The 16,270-nt window shown below is 51.5% G+C and overlaps 1 pseudogene; it reads left to right on the top strand.

Moving 5' to 3' along the window:
• Window positions 1-14,724: 14,724 nt before the first annotated feature.
• Window positions 14,725-16,269, top strand: LOC134502866 (inositol 1,4,5-trisphosphate receptor-interacting protein-like 1; annotated as a pseudogene).
• The last annotated feature ends 1 nt before the right edge of the window (window position 16,270 follows it).

Raw genomic sequence — 16,270 nt, 5'->3', positions numbered from 1 at the left:
GGCAAAAACAGGGAACCCCAAAACTCAGGACTGCTGTCCAGCAACGTCTCATCGGCTCAGCTCTTCCTTCAGCTCTGCGTTTTCCCTGCAGAGCTCCCGCTGCTGTCCCTCGAGCTGGCGATTCCGGCCACGGAGGGCCGCGTTCTCGCGCTGCAGCTCTTCCTTCTCCGAGAGCAGAGCTGAGTTCGTCGTCATTCTGCAAAAGAGGAAGACCAGCGTCTCTGGGGGCGAAAGTCTCCGAGGGAGTGTTCCCCATGCTCCCAGGCTCGGCTGATTCCTTCCTTTTACGTGATCGATCTGCTGACAGCAGCTCTTCCCTCTGCCCCCCGAGGTTGCCCTCGTCCACCACACATGCTCACAGCCGTGTTCCGCAGCCGGCAAATAGCTAGGGACACACTCAGGTCGCTTCCGACCGAGCGCGAGGCACGGCGGGCTCTCTGGAATCCATGGCGGCCCAGTGAATGTAATGGAGCGGCAAGGGACGTTTGCTCTTCCTCATGAGCGCACCCGCTCAGCCACACGGACCCAGTCCGTCTCAACCGCGTGGCCAGGCACTAGCCAGAGGGACGGAAGCCACCAAGTCTGGATCCAGAGAGGACTCAACGAGGGGGCGGGCTTCGGGACCCCTTTTTCCCCCCTAAGTCCTCGCTTTCCTGATCCCCACGATGGGCAGCGGCTCTCCCTTGTCGGTTTGCAGGCTGGTTGCTGCTGACGGGACGTGGAGGGGGCTTCCCTGTGCTCAGGCCCAACTCCCTCTGTCTGGCTCACGGGACAGTTTTTCCTCTGTCTCCATAACGACTTGGTTCCTTCCCAGCCAGCTGCCCGGAAGGATCTTTCAGACAAGGTGCCTTCATCCCTCCCCCCCCCCCCCCCGCCGCCCAGCCTCAGCTTTAGCCGTGGCAGCCTCAGTCCCGTCTGGCGTTCCGGGCGTCGAGGGAACCGAACAGGCTTGGAGAGCCGGAACTTTTTGACCAGGCACCTCTTATTTTCCCCAGCTTTCTTCCAGGCAATGCACTTAAACCCGGAACACTGCATGACGTATGTCCAGGGAAGGGAGCGAGAGAGAATTTAGTCCGAAAATTCCGAAAAGAGACAGTCAGGGTTGCTGTCCGAACGTTCCTCACCTCCTCAGTTCCTCTCGGAGCTTCTGCTCCTGTCTCTCTAGCTGCCAATTCTGGCCAAAATGGGACAAGTCATGTCGGAGCATTTCCCTCTCCCGGAGCAGAGCTGAATTGATCATCGCCCTTCTGCAAAATATGAAGACCATAGCCCCTTAATTTTTTTACCTGAATCATCAAAACTTTTTTAAAATTAAAAAAAATTAAAAATACTTTCCATTTTGAGTGCTATACGTGACAATCGAAATGCAAAGTGCACTAAACTCCAAGTCACGTAGGCCCTATGCGTGCCCTCTAATCAATGCGGTTTTGCCATTTCTATTCCAACAGCCAGCCATCGCTCATTGCACCCCTGCGACCCGTACAGCACCTCTCGGGCCCCCTGGGGCACCCCCTGGCCTCCCCTGCGCCCACAGGCCCCCCCTTGCCCCCTCCCCTGCCTGGCAGCAGCCCCTTTGCCCGCCTGGGACTGGCAACCTCCCTCTGGCTTCCCCGCTGGTACGTGGCCTTGCCTAAGGACCCTGGGAGCAAGCAGTGCCATCCCGCTCTGTGACCGCCCTGCCGAGCAGCGGGCATTCCAGTCCCCCTTGCCATGTAAGTCGAGGGCGGCCTGTCCGCTCACCTCAACTGCATTGCCCATTTCTGTGCCCATTCCTCTGGCCTGAACGACCCTTTAGGACAACTGTGACTGACTGGCTGACTGGTTGGATGGCTACGCTACTTTTCTCTTGAAGAGCCATGGGAACGTATAATTCGAAGCAGCAGAAAAACAGGAGGAAATAAAGAATCTCCCTGCCCTAAAGGATTGCTCAAACTAGTGGAATAGCCAGAATAAGCAACAGCGGGATGGGCAAACCGGAACTGAAAGGACAGAACCCGCGGCCCTGACCACAGATCGGCGCTCTTGTGCGTGTTACAAAGGCGGAGGGAGGGGCAGCCAGACGCAGCTGCCGAAGGGGGGCCCTCTGTCGTCTGGGAGTTTGTTTGTTAGTTTTTTAATCGTATGGCATAGAAGTTTGGTGTCCATGCTGCTTTTTCTTGCTGGAAAATCCTTGTGAGGTCCAGCAGCCAGATGTGTCGACTATTTAGCCGTGACAAATCACGTTGCCCGGGCTGCGCCACGAGGGGCTAGTCTCCACTGCACCCAGGTGGGCTGAGAGAGCGCGACTGGCCCAAGGTCACCCAGCCGGCTTCCCTTCCTCAGGCGGGACTAGAACTCTCGGTCGCCTGGTTTCTAGCCCGTTTCCTGAACCACCAGAACCTGAACCACTCGAACAAGCTGGCTGGAGATGGCTGGGGAGCAGCATCGTTTTGAGCTGTCTGAAGGGAGCCCCCCGCCTTTTCCCCAGGCACTGTAACTGAACCGGGAACGTGGTACGACGCGGGTCCAGGGGAGGCAGCTAAAGACAGTTTGGTAGGAAATGCTGAAAGGGGAAGTCAGGGTGGCTGTCTGAACGTTCATCACCTCCACAGGTCCTCCTCCACCACCGGGTTTTCCCTACGGAGGATAGAGTTCTCCCCGCGTAGTTCTTCCACCAGACCTCCAGAACTGGAAGCAGCCATCTCTTTGTGAAAGATCAAGAGCAGACTGAAATTAGGCCCTTTAGGTTTTTTTCTTTTTACTTGAATCACCAAAACCTTTTTTTAATTAAAAGCACTTTGTATTTTGATCGCTGAACAAGGCAATCGAAATGCAAAATGAATCAAGCTCTGTAAAGCCACTTGGAAGAGATCCATGCATTTGAATGAAACCACGTTGCCGTCTCTACTACAACGGCCAGTGATCTCTCCTGGCGGGAACCAAGCCTCTGGTAATTTAATCGGGCACTCTAGAAACGCCAGGACCGACCAGTTGGTCAGTCTTCCGGACTGCAGCTGTCGCTCCATCCTGCGCTTCGGGGACCGGATCAGCTGCTTCAGCACCAGGGCCAGCGTCATTGCAGCGGTTAGAGGGGATTCCCTCCAGTATTCAGCAGGCCATAAGGCATTAGCACCAGCAAGGAGTCTTTAGCCCTAAACGCCTTCTTTCCTCCTTCTCTTACATACCACGACAGGCGCAAAGCCACCTCCCAGCAGTTTCCAGAAGCGTTCTGGATGCGGCGTGTGGGGACAGCGCTTGCTCTGCTCCGAAGGGCAGAGGTCACTCCCCCCAAGTGGCTTTCACAGCAGTGGAGGCAGGACCTTGCCTGTGAGCGAGTGTGAGGTCACAGCTGCTCCCACAAACCTGCCCCCCCTCATCAGGGGCTCCCTTGGAAACCAAAACTCAGCTGTTGCTATGCCCGGCTTTTCTCCCAAAGCTTCACCAGAACGGCACAATTTTCGCACCCCTCTTCCGATGTGAAGGGACAGAGGGAGGCGTCTGAGTCTGGCTGGGTGGAAACAGGCCCGGGCGGAGCAGGGGGCTGGGGTCCAGGACCAGCGGGGGTCTGCTGAGCGTCCTCCACTCATCATCTGGCTTCACGATGGGGATTGGCCCCCAGAGCCCTGTAGACGTCCACCACGGTGTCTGCCCCCGATTCTGATGGGAAAAAAAACAAAAACGAAAGCAAAAGTTCAACAGAAACCTGGTGAGCTGCAAAGCAGAGTGCCAGCCTCTGCCTCCTTTATTTACATGAACGTTTCCCGGGCCTACATCAGCATTTTCAGAAAACAAACAGTCTTGACAGACAAACGGCAGAGGAGGGAGAGCAGGAACTGGACGGTGCCCCCCTTCCCCCCCCCACAGAGGGAGACACAATTACAACCACCTCAACCAACAACTAATACGAAGCCCCGACCCCTGCCAAACCCACCCACCTGCCCAGCCCCTTGTTCGCAGTGCATCCGCTGGACAACCAAGCGACACGCCTCAGGTCGCCCTTCGAACCCGGAACGAGGCTGGGCGGTTTGCACCTGGCAGAGACCCCGCTCCACTGACTGCCTCTCCCGAAGTACGGCATTTCAATCCGGGAAACGTGGGCTGCAGACGAACTGGTATTGAATGGATGTCACTCACTCTCAGTTGGGGTTTCTCTCCATGGGTCTGTTGAGGACCGATTTGTTTGGCTGCCTAGCTTCCCGGAATTCCCTAGCTCCTGTGGTTTTGCTAGAATTAACTGACCACAGCTCTCCTCCTACCATCTCCAGCTGAACGTGGTTACCTAGACCGACTCCAGCCGTAGTTCCTTGAATCAGACGTCCCTTCCTGAGCCAATATTTCTTTGAGTTGCTTCTGGCTTTTCTGGAAGTTCCAAGCGGATGGGGAGGCCCCCTTCTTTCTGCCTCCCCTCCAGGACCTTCTTTTTGTTCTGCCCCCTTCAAGATTCTATTCTTTAGGAGGGGAAGGACTTGCCTTTTGTCTTCCCTGGGTAAGTCTGGACTTGCGCATATGTCATGACCACATCTGCCCAATGCACATAGGTGCAGTTCAACGTGTTGATTCCACCAGTGGGAATCGGCTGTCAGCCTTGAGGTGGCTGAAGTGGGCCACGTTAGTGAAGGGGGAGAGGAGGAAGCCTTGCCGTTCCCTGGAGGAGGAAAGAGAGGCTTTGGGATACTCAGCTGCAGTTGTAGGCCTTTTCCAGATGCCTCTCCAACGCTTTTATCCCACAGGGCCATTTCACACATTGGACAAGACAAATGGGTGCTCCACCACGTATACGCTCAACAGCAGAAATACTTTCCCCAAGAAGGATGTGAACCTCACATGGTAATCCTGTACTTGTAGAATCCATACGTTTATTCTGAGATATAGAGAGGATACAAATGTCATGTCTACCGTTGATGCTACAGCTTGACCACCAGCTTTGCTGCAATGGCCACGGATCGTTTGGTTTCACCATGGAAGAAATGGAGAGGAAGTACAGTGGCATGGTCCACGTTGTCTCTTCTTGCACGTATAAGGGAGATCCCCATACCCACGCTTAAACCTAACAAGCCTTGCAGATTGTATGTTGCTATTGCAGAATCACTTCGGAACAACACGTATTCCCTAGTCTAAGAGGGGAAGATAAGCATCAGCACGCAAAAGACGATGTCACGAAGTGATTAGGCTACCTTCATCAGAAGGTCACCTCTGAGTTGCCATCAAGTCGCTGATGATATGTGCCATCCAACTCTCTCCAGATGTGGTGCGAAGTAGGTCAGAGGTCCTAACCCCTTTAAGCCTTGGGAGAGACTCGAGCTGGAAGGTGCTTTGCAGCAGCCTGCCAATTCCAGCTGGCCACAGGGGCCAATACAGATTCACCCCAGAATAGCGTCTTTGGAAAACACTGGTGTTTCGATGCTACCTGCAGGAGCTCTCTCGATCTCCCCCAGCTGGAAGGGGAGCACGCTGGCCCCTTCCCAGCAAGAAATATGTAGGTTTGAAGGATGTAAATCGATCAGAGCCCACCCCTGTCTTCAGTTGGGGATTACTTTTAATTGCATGTGTCATGAGTACTGATGGCGAGCAGGAGGGGGCCTCTATCCAGAGGGGAAAACGCATCCGTAGTACTGAGGAATTAAGCAGCCATTCAATGAGACACAGATCAGACCCGCCTTGACTTTTGGGGTTTATCTGTCTGGGTTTTCCCACGCTTCTTCAGTTTGTTAGGATTCTGTCTTATGTAGCAGTAATAAACACTAGAGACCTACTCCTCGTCTCAGTGTGATTTCTGACTCTTAGGACATCAATCCTAACAAACTCCTATTCCGATTGAAAGAGGGAGGAACAAGGAAAAATAAAGGAGAGACATTCGGAAAATGTCTTTGGAAAACCAGGAAATTCGGCAAGCCATCCAACAATTGGCAGCAGCCCTGCAACAACACCACCACCAAGTAGATCTCCAGGTCAACACATTACAAGCAGCCATGCTACAGCAGTTACAACAACCAGCTCCGATTAACCCACAACCGGTGCCAGCAGCAGCAGCAGCAGCTCTGCCAGTAGTCTTGAGATCCCAGGGCAGTCTACCAGAGAAGTTCGGAGGAGAAGCAGGACAGTTGAGAACCTTTCTCACACAGTGCACAATGTTTTTCGACAGCAGACTGGCAGAGTTTCCCACAGACAGAACCAAAACCACCTTCATTCTAAGTCTGCTAAAGTGCCCAGCAGCCAAATGGGCTATTCCCATGGTGGAGAACAACGACCCGATTCTCAAGGACTACCAGAATTTTCTTGCAGGGCTCCGAGCACACCTTGACAACCCGATCAGAGAGGTCGCTGCCAGCCGGGAAATTCGGAAGCTCAAGCAAGGCAACAAGAGGGTGGGAATCTACATTGCTGATTTCAAGCTGTTAGCAGGAGATCTGGACTGGAATGAGAGTGCCTTGAAAGACCAATTCAAACGGGCTGGATGAAGAAATTAAGAATGAATTAGTGTGCCAGGGAACACCAGCTACCCTAGAAGCCTTATATCAGTTGTCTGTGGTGATAGATGCCAGGCTAGAAGAGCTCAGACAGATGCAGCCCGGGAGAGGCAGGGGCCTCGGGATGCTTCCAGGATTTCCAGCTCTCTCCGCAGCATCTCCTTACTCGGGACCAGAGGAGGCGATGCAGATCGGGGCGAGCAGGAGGCTTACTTCCGAGGCTGAGAGACAGAGAAGGAAAGAGAGAGCCCTCTGTTTCTACTGCGGAGTCCAGGGGCACATGGTGAGAGCTTGCCCAGCAAGAAGCCAAGCAAATTCCATAAGAGCCCCAGGGCAAGCAGCTGAAACAAGAGCCACCTCCGCCTCGACTTCCAACCAGGGAAACTCCGTCGGTCTCCCTCCACAGAGCTCAGCAGGGAGACCATCAATCAATTAAGAAGGGCTCATTCCGAGGATTCCAGGCAATCCTTTTACTACTTACCAGTCATAATGCGCATAAACCCAGAGCACCAGGTCAAGCTAGAGGCCCTTGTGGATTCCGGAGCTTCCACCAATTTCATTGATGTGCAGACCATACAAGACTTCAACATCCCGACCAGAGAATTGCCACGTCCCATAGAAGTGGAGGCCATTGACGGCCAGCCCCTCAAGGCAGGGCCGGTTAGAAGGTTCACAGAACCTTTGCGACTAACAACGGGAGACCACACTGAGTGGATCCAACTTTATGTTATGGCATTATGACATTAATGTGCCTATAGTCCTGGGCACACCTTGGCTGAAGATCCACAACCCACTGTTGAACTGGACTACAGGAGCAATCTCCTTCCCAGCTAAGGAATGCCAGCACCACAAGATCCAAGCCGCTCTCCTCTCTCCAGCAACCAACGCAGTCACGGAATCAGGGGGGGTCCAGTTGCCAGCCAAGTAGGCAGATTTCGCAGACATTTTCAGTGAACAAGAGTCCACAGCACTACCCCCCCCCCCCATAGGGACTGTGACTGCACCATTGAGTCGATACCAGGAGCCAAGATTCCAGCAAGGAAACAATATCCCATGTCCCCCAAGGAACTAGCCACCTTAAAGGATTGCTTGGATGCTAATCTCCAAAAGGGTTTCATCCGACCATCTACTTCCCCAGCGTCTGCTCCTACCTTCTTCGTACCAAAGAAGCCTGACCCATTGGCACCGGCAAACCAGGAGGCACCCATGAGAGTGGTGCATGATTTCAGTTCCCTCAATAAAGTCATGGTCAACGAAAATTACCCACTCCCCCTAATATCTGATCTGCTGGATCACTTAAAGCACGCATTTTTACTAGGTTGGACCTCAGGAATGCATAGAATCTGATCTGGATGAAAGAGGGGCATGAATATCTGACTGCCTTCGACACCAGGTTTGGTAAATTTGAGTACCTTGTTTTGCCCTTTGGCTTGTCTAATGCAGGAGCCATGTTTTCCCGATTTATGAATCAAATTTTCTCTGATTTACCAGATAAGTATCTGGTCATTTACCTAGATGACATATTAATTTTCTCTGAAGATGCTACAACTCATGTAACCCATGTATGTAATGTCTTACGAAGACTGAGAGAGAACAAGCTGTTCGCCAAGCTAGAGAAGTGTGCCTTAGATTTAACTGAATTACATTTCCTGGGCTATAAAGTATCCACAGAAGGCATATCCATGGTTCCTTCTAAGGTCCAGGCAATTCTCTCTTGGCAACCCCCCTGAAATGTGAAAGATGTACAAAGGTTCCTAGGGTTCTGCAATTTTTACAGGAGGTTCATAAAAAAAATTAGTGACAGGACTAAACCCCTCACACAGCTTTTGAAGAAAGGATCAAAATTCATTTGGGAGGAGAGGGAGCAAGCAGCATTCCGAGAATTCAAGCAACTCTTTGCATCCCAGCCACTTTTGAAGCACCCTGATCCCACGAAGCAATTCATAATGCATTCAGATGCTTCAGAATTTGCTATTGCGGCTGTTTTATTGCAATATACTAACAAAACAGAGAATACTTTGCTCCCTTGTGCCTTTTTTTCACGCATGCTCTCACCAGCAGAGAGAAACTATGATGTTTTTAACAAGGAGTTGCTAGCAATTAAAGCAGCATTCCAAGAGTGGAGGCACTGGCTAGAAGGTGCAGCCTTTCCTGTGAAAGTTTGCACCGATCACAAGAATTTACAGCTTCTACAAAACACCAGATCCCTCACCCCACGCCAAATCAGGTGGAGCCAGTTTTTCTCCCATTTCAATTTTGTTATTTCTTATGTTCCCGGGGTGCAGAACTGTTTGGCAGATGCTCTGTCTCGATCCATTCAGGCAACCCCCACTACTCACCAGGAGGTACAGGCTACTATATTACAACCTCACAACTTTGATCAGTCTATGAGGGGGAACCAGACAGAGATTTTAGCAGCAGGCAGACAAGCAGAGGACCTATTTACAAGAGTCAGAGCTCAACAGCAAGAAGACCCATATGCTAGGGCCAGGATGGATGACCTCCAGAGGGGCCCGCAAGACACTGCCTCACCATTTAATGTGGAGGCAGGAATCCTCTGCCATAGTGGGCGATTATACATTCCCCCCTCATTGAGGGAAGAAGTACTGAGACTTTGCCATGACCATCAAACGGCAGGCCACGGAGGTATTTTCAAAACTCTCCATAGAGCTCTGAGAGACTACTGGTGGCCTAAGATGACTGCAGACATAAAGGGTTAGGTTGCTTCTTGTCATACCTGTAGATGAGCCAAGCCTCTCCCAGGGAAGCCCACAGGACTCTTGCAACCCCTACCCACCCCCAGTCAGCCTTGGGATACAATCTCCATGGATTTCATCACTGATTTACCCCCGGTCCAGGGGCTGACTTCCATACTAGTGGTGGTGGACTTTTTCACTAAAATGGCGCATTTTATTCCTTGCAAGGGCCTCCCATCTGCGCAAGCCACAGCGCAGTTGTTCATGGACCATGTTTTTAGGTATAGAGGCATGGTGAATCACTTGGTGAGTGACAGAGGCCCTCAGTTCACTTCCAGGTTCTGGAGGGCGCTTTTCCAGTCATTAGGGGTCCAGATCCACCTATCATCATCGCATCATCTGGCTAGTAATGGGCAGCTGAGAAAATTAACCAATGGTTACAGCAGTATCTCAGATGTTACACCACTTATCAGCAAGACAATTGGCCAGCCCTGCTCTCCATGGAAGACGTTAGATATAACAACTCTGTGCAATCCTCTACCAAGATGTCTCCTTTCAAAGCACTCTACGGGGTTCACCCTCGGGTGTTGCCCACCTCCTCCCAGCAGGGAGCTGTTCCAGCTGTGGCTGATTTTCTTAAAGACCAACAAGCTGCACAGGAGTTGTTAAAGGAGCAGCTGGACAGGGCAAAGAGAGCCGCAGACGCTCACAGACAAGAGGGGCCAGCGATTGCAGTAGGAGACAAAGTGTGGCTCTCTACCAAGGTTTTGACCTCTACCAGACCCTCCAAGAAGTTGGACTCTAAGTTTGTGGGCCCTTTCACTGTGGTACAGCAGATAAATCCAGTGGCTTATCGCTTAAAGCTGCCAGCATCCATGAAAATCCATCGTCTTTCACAGAGCCTTGCTAGCCAAGGACCCTCCCCCAAGTACCTTGCGATTGCAAATACCTGCCCCCCACCAGTAATTGTGGAAGGGGAGGAAGAATATGAAGTCGAGGAAATTCTGGACTCTAGGAGGAGGGGAAGGGGCATCCAATATTTCATACACTGGAAAGGGTACCCTGAGGAAGAGTGCACATGGGAGAATGCCAGAGATGTGCATGCACCAATGCTGGTTCATCGATTCCATCAGCTTTTCCCTCACAAACCCAAGCCTCGCACTCTACCAGATATTCCTCACATGGCTGAGCAGGCAGAGGAATCCCAAGCAGAGGAGTTTGTAAGTTTGCAGTTTCCACCCCTGCCTGAAGCCTTGACACCAGTAACAGGGGGGGCGGGGAACCGCAGCCCTCCACCTTGAGCTTGAATTTCCCAGGGGGGAGGGGGGACGACTCTTCTAATTATCTAGCTATTTTCCAGCAGCAGCCACCTGGGCCAGAAGAGTTATCAGACCTGGAGAGCAGCACTGATTCGTCCTTGGAGGACTTTTCCTTTGAAGACTTTCCATCGTTGCCCAGTTCCCATGGGAGCTTAGAAGGAGACATAGACTCTTTTCAAGCCTCTGGAAAGGAGGGGGCTGAAATGGAATGTGAATCTGGAGGGGAGGGTGATGTCATGAGTACTGATGGCGAGCAGGAGGGGGCCTCTATCCAGGGGGGAAAACGCATGCGTAGTACTGAGGAATTAAGCAGCCATTCAGAGACACAGATCAGACCCGCCTTAACTTTTGGGGTTTATCTGTCTGGGTTTTTCCCACGCTTCTTCAGTTTGTTAGGATTCTGTCTTATGTAGCAGTAATAAACACTAGAGACCTACTCCTCATCTCAGCATGATTCCTGACTGTTAGGACAGCATGCCTCACTTTTCCCTCTCTATGTGGTTCGTTTCTTCCATGATCCTCTGACCTCACCAAGCGGCAGCAGCCCTGTCCTTCCGTCCACCGGCCCTCCTCTGAACTAAAAAGTCATCCAAAGCCAATTGTCGAGCCTGCGGTTGCTTCCCGAGAGGCTGGATTGTTTTAGTTCTTCCACAGCCATACACAACAGTCCAAAGGGGAGATTCAACCGAGACACCATTGAAGAGGAAGGACCCTTCTGCCTCAAGCTTGGTGCTGCAACAAACGCAGCCCTGGTTGTCCACCCAGAAGCTGACAGTGGTATCTTCTGCTATATATTCATCTGGAACAACCCATGCACAAGTCTTCCCTTGACTGACCAAGTCTGGGCACACAAATGGAGGCAGTTCACCAGACAGAAGACAGGGATCTTTCCAGGTGAAGCCCACCCATTGTCCACCCTGCCACTTCCGGTCGTCTTCTACAATTTTCACTGTCACTTTCTCGGATTGTTCTATGGGCCACCTGGAGAAGACAATACCATCATGGAATGAGGCTCTTCTACTTACCGTACGGCAAGATAATGACCTGGGATCCTTTGATGTTAGGATGGAAGAATAGAGCATAGGAAGCTTGGAGACAGCCGTCTGATCCTTTGGAGACAATGGGACCCCTTTATGTCAATCAAGAGGAAGATTCCTCTTCAAGCATGTCCTCCAGGAGTGAAAAGTCTTTGACCACCAAAAGTCAACTATGAAAATGTGCTCACTTACATTAGAAAGTGAAACTGGACCCAAATGCTATAGTGCTGCAACCCATTGCTGCTGCCACAATAGGTACATTTGTGAGACCGCCCCTTGAATAAAATTATTTCACTGGGGTGAGGCTTGGGCAAGAAAGAAAGCACTTTTCATATTTACCTTTTAATCTACCTCTCAGAAAAAAAACCATAACTGTCTGAAAGGTGGGTTTTATTTTTAAGGAGCAACTCTCATTTTGGTTTCACATTTATTTGGATCAAGAGTTGCTCCTTGGAGGTTTATAGCAGCTTCTCCAGAAAAACCCGGATTTGCTGCTGGTAGGAATGACTTCCGATCGTGCTGTTGTTGCTGCGCCAGCCTCAGCACCCCCAATTTTGCAAGGGCTTCAGAGCTGGGCCTCCGCCCAGGGGGCATGAGCCGTAGTTGTGTTTCGATTTTGATTTATTACATTTCCTTTGATGGGTTATATTCTTGTTGATTTCATTAGGTGCCATCCAGTCAGTGTCCACTCTTAGAGACCACATAGAAAGATCTCCATGCCCCCAGCCGGGTGGTCCTTCTGGTTCTCCAGCGGTGCCCCCATCGCCCCTGTAGCTGAGTCCTTCCCCCTTGCTGCTGGTCGTCGTCCTCTTTCTTTCCACCTTTCCCAGTCTTAGAGCCCTGAGCCTTCTCCCGAGTGCTGGGTCTCTGCATCAGGGGTCCACAGTAGGATCCTTTGAGCCTGCTCATTGGTGCCTCGAGCGAGACCTCTGGGTTGATAGGTTGGATGATCCATCAGTTTGTTTTCTTGGCCCTCCTCAGTATTCTCAGGAGTCTTCTCCAAGACCAAAGTTCAGAGGCCTCAAACCTTTCCTAAGCTGCTGCTTTAATGTCCAACTTCCTCTTCCCGTGACCCCAGTCTAAATTCAAAGTGGGTTCCACAAAGCGGAGGGGCTGGAAGGAAACCACAGAGAGGTGCCTTGGGGCAACCTTGTGGTGGACAGTAGTAATTGACCTTAAACTGGATCCAGGTAAAATAGAGGTAAGGTGTGTTTGGAAATGTGGATTGGGCTATGACCGCAGAGCTGTTGGTTGGATGGGATGTATTTAAGGGCTGAAAACAGAGTTTGGAAATCAACAGTGACCTCCTTGACATGTATGGTGGGGATGTTCACGCTGGCTCCCTGTCATGCATTCCTTACCTGAGCTTATTCTGAAAAATGTCCAGAAATGCACCCCAAGGAAATTGGGAAGAGCCTTTCCTTCAGAATGTATGGTACTCCTTCTACACCCTTTGAAACTGGGTCTGCCAATTTGTTTCTAGGCCCAAATTGTAGCCTCCACCCCACCCCAGGTGAAAAATAAACATGGTCCCCTCCTTGCTTCTGGCTTTTAGGATACTGTTACAGGTTTTGTCTTTCAACGATGTCGCTATTGTACTTGTGTTGCTTCCAAAGTACAGTTGTCTGAGGAGCTGAGGGGGAGGATTTAATAGGTTTGGTCTAGTGGTTATTGACTATTCTAAAGCCTTTGACTGTGTGGACCATAACAAATTGTGGCAAGTTCTTAGTGGTATGGGGATACCAAGTCATCTTGTATGCCTCCTGAAGAATCTGTATAACGACCAAGTAGCAACAGTAAGAACAGACCACGGAACAACGGACTGGTTTAAGATTGGGAAAGGAGTACGGCAGGGCTGTATCCTCTCACCCTACCTATTCAACTTGTATGCAGAACAAATCATGCGACAAGCTGGGCTTGAGGAATCCAAGGCTGGAGTTAAAATCTCTGGAAGAAACATTAATCTCAGATATGCAGATGATACCGCTTTGATGGCTGAAAGTGAAGAGGAACTGAGGAGCCTTATGATGGTGAAAGAAGAAAGTGCAAAAGCTGGTTTGCAGCTAAACCTCAAAAAAACCAAGATTATGGCAACCAGCTTGATTGATAACTGGCAAATAGAGGGAGAAAATGTAGAAGCAGTGAAAGACTTTGTATTCCTAGGTGCAAAGATTACTGCAGATGCTGACTGCAGCCAGGAAATAAGACGACGCTTAATCCTTGGGAGAAGAGCAATGACAAATCTCGATAAAATAGTTAAGAGCAGAGACATCACACTGACAACAAAGGCCCGCATAGTTAAAGCAATGGTGTTCCCTGTAGTAACATATGGCTGCGAGAGCTGGACCATAAGGAAGGCTGAGCGAAGAAAGATCGATGCTTTTGAACTGTGGTGTTGGAGGAAAATTCTCAGAGTGCCTTGGACTGCAAGAAGATCCAACCAGTCCATCCAGGAAATAAAGCCAGACTGCTCACTTGAGGGAATGATATTAAAGGCAAAACTGAAATACTTTGGCCACATAATGAGAAGACAGGACACCCTGGAGAAGATGCTGATGCTAGGGAGAGTGGAAGGCAAAAGGAAGAGGGGCCGACCAAGGGCAAGATGGATGGATGATATTCTAGAGGTGACGGACCCGTCCCTGGGGGAGCTGGGGGTGTTGACGACCGACAGGAAGCTCTGGCGTGGGCTGGTCCATGAAGTCACGAAGAGTCGGAAGCGACTAAATGAATAAACAACAAAGTGGTGAAGGTGCTGGGTTAGAAACCAGGCGACTGAGAGTTCTAGTCCTTCCTTAGGCATGGAAGACGGCTGGGGCAGTCGCTCTCTCAGCCTGACTCCCCTCACAGGGTTGTTGTTGTGGGGAAAAGAGGAGGAGGAAGGAGTATGAGGTATGTTCGCCGCCTTCAGTTATTTTTAAAATTAATAAAGGTGGGATAGGAAATAAATAAAATAACTAATAATAATAATGTCCTTTTAAGGCCAGCTGGGACTTCACAATCAGTCAAGTAACAATGGGCAGGGGTTACTAGTGCAGCAACTAGCAGCCAATGGGGCTCCCCGAAGGCTGGAAAATGCCAGGGCTTTCAAACCAGATTGTGACTTAGGAAGTCTTGTTCTGGGGTGCCAGAAAGGAGCAGGCAAGGCACAGAGCATGTGATTTCTTGCCTCCCATTGGGACACTTTTATCATTTGTGCTTTCTTCCAGAGACAATCCCTTTGGATATGGCCATCAGCCGGCTGATTTTCCTGGCCCTCGTGGCATTAGTCCACCACCCCGATGGTTAGTGACATCAATGATTCGGCCACGCGGGACCGTCTCAGGGAGCGTGAGGTGCGGCTGACTAGGGAAATGGGGCGCCTGCAGGTGGAATTGGATCAGGAGAACTGGGACTGGGATCCAGGACAGAGCCAGGAGCAGTGGAGCAGCGGTGAGCGAACAGCGGAAGACGGAACCCGGGACGGGTGGCCTTACGTAGGGCTGGTCCTCCTCATCCTCTTCGGATGCTGCAGACGCACCACTGAGGAGGAGCCCGGCTACGCCTCCAGCACAGACAGCTCCAGCAGCAGCAGCGAAGACGAAGACACTGATCTGGAACCCGCATATTACGACTCCAAGCGAAGATTGCTGGAGGATTTTTACTACCACCGCGTTGAGACGGAAGGGAGTGGCATGAGCAGCTTGTGCGATTTTGTGGAGGCGTTTGTGAACGATCTGCTGGAAGGGAGCCGGAACGCCCTTCCCTCTCAAAACACACTTCCTCTGCTGGAGAACTGCATTGGGGTGGGCAGTGCCTTTGAAGGATGGCCCGTGGAGAAGGTTTCCAAAGCGTTCTCTGTCCTTGCGCCCATATCGCCACCCAAGGGCCACTCCTTCCACACTGAAACCAGTGATTCTCAGGGTGCTCCAAGCAAGCACGGGCACATCTTGGTGGAAAGGGATTGCGTGTGCAAGAGAGAGAAGCTGCTGGGGGACGTGGTGTGCTTCCTTCACCACCCGGAGCGACAGCTGAGCCGGGAAGAGCAAGGCGGCTCCCTATTGCACGTCCTTTGCACCCGTTCCCATTTGGACGGGGAGAAAGCCACCCAGTGGTTCCGAGCGCTGGTGAGCAAGGCCTGGAATACCCTTGGCCAGAAGTACAGCTTAAGTCTCACCATCCAGCAAGACCTGCCGGCTGAAATTGGAATTCCCATCCGGGAAGGGGGTCTTGATTGACCTTTTACTTGGGGTGCAGCAAGGAGACTCTCTGGTCTTCCTGACCCCCCAGGGTGGCAAGAAAGACCATCTAAACGGTACTGCTTGGTATCAGAGCTTTGCTGTCCAGGAGCTGCTCTTTTTCAAATGGGTGGGCCAGCGAGCTCCCAGGGACAGCTGCCACCTGAAATGCCTTCAGGTCCTCCTCTTCTTCCAAGCCTCCAGTACCCCAGGAAAGAAGAACCCGGTGCTCACCGACTACCACTACAAGACCTCTCTGATGCACCTCTTGCTTCAGGGGCCTCTGTCCTCCTGGGAGCCAGAGCAAACTGCACTGAGACTTGAGGACATCCTCCTGCACATGCGTGGTGCCCTGGAAGGAAAATACCTCCAGCACTTCCTCGTAGGGAACCTTGCCTTCCCTATTCGAATTCCTCTGCCCAGGAGCCTCCGAAGTGCTGCCCCCTTGAACCTTTTCGAGCCCTTGGCCCAGGACACGAGCCTTCATGCGGATGAAGGCGTTTGCAGAGGTGGTGGAGCAAGTGAGGGCTCTCTGGCTAGCACCGGGAGAATAGC

This window comes from Candoia aspera, chromosome 9, assembly GCF_035149785.1.
Source record: "Candoia aspera isolate rCanAsp1 chromosome 9, rCanAsp1.hap2, whole genome shotgun sequence".
NCBI lineage: Eukaryota > Metazoa > Chordata > Lepidosauria > Squamata > Boidae > Candoia > Candoia aspera.
The sequence above is the reverse complement of the archived record's forward strand: the minus strand, read 5'-3'. Positions and strand labels throughout refer to the sequence as shown.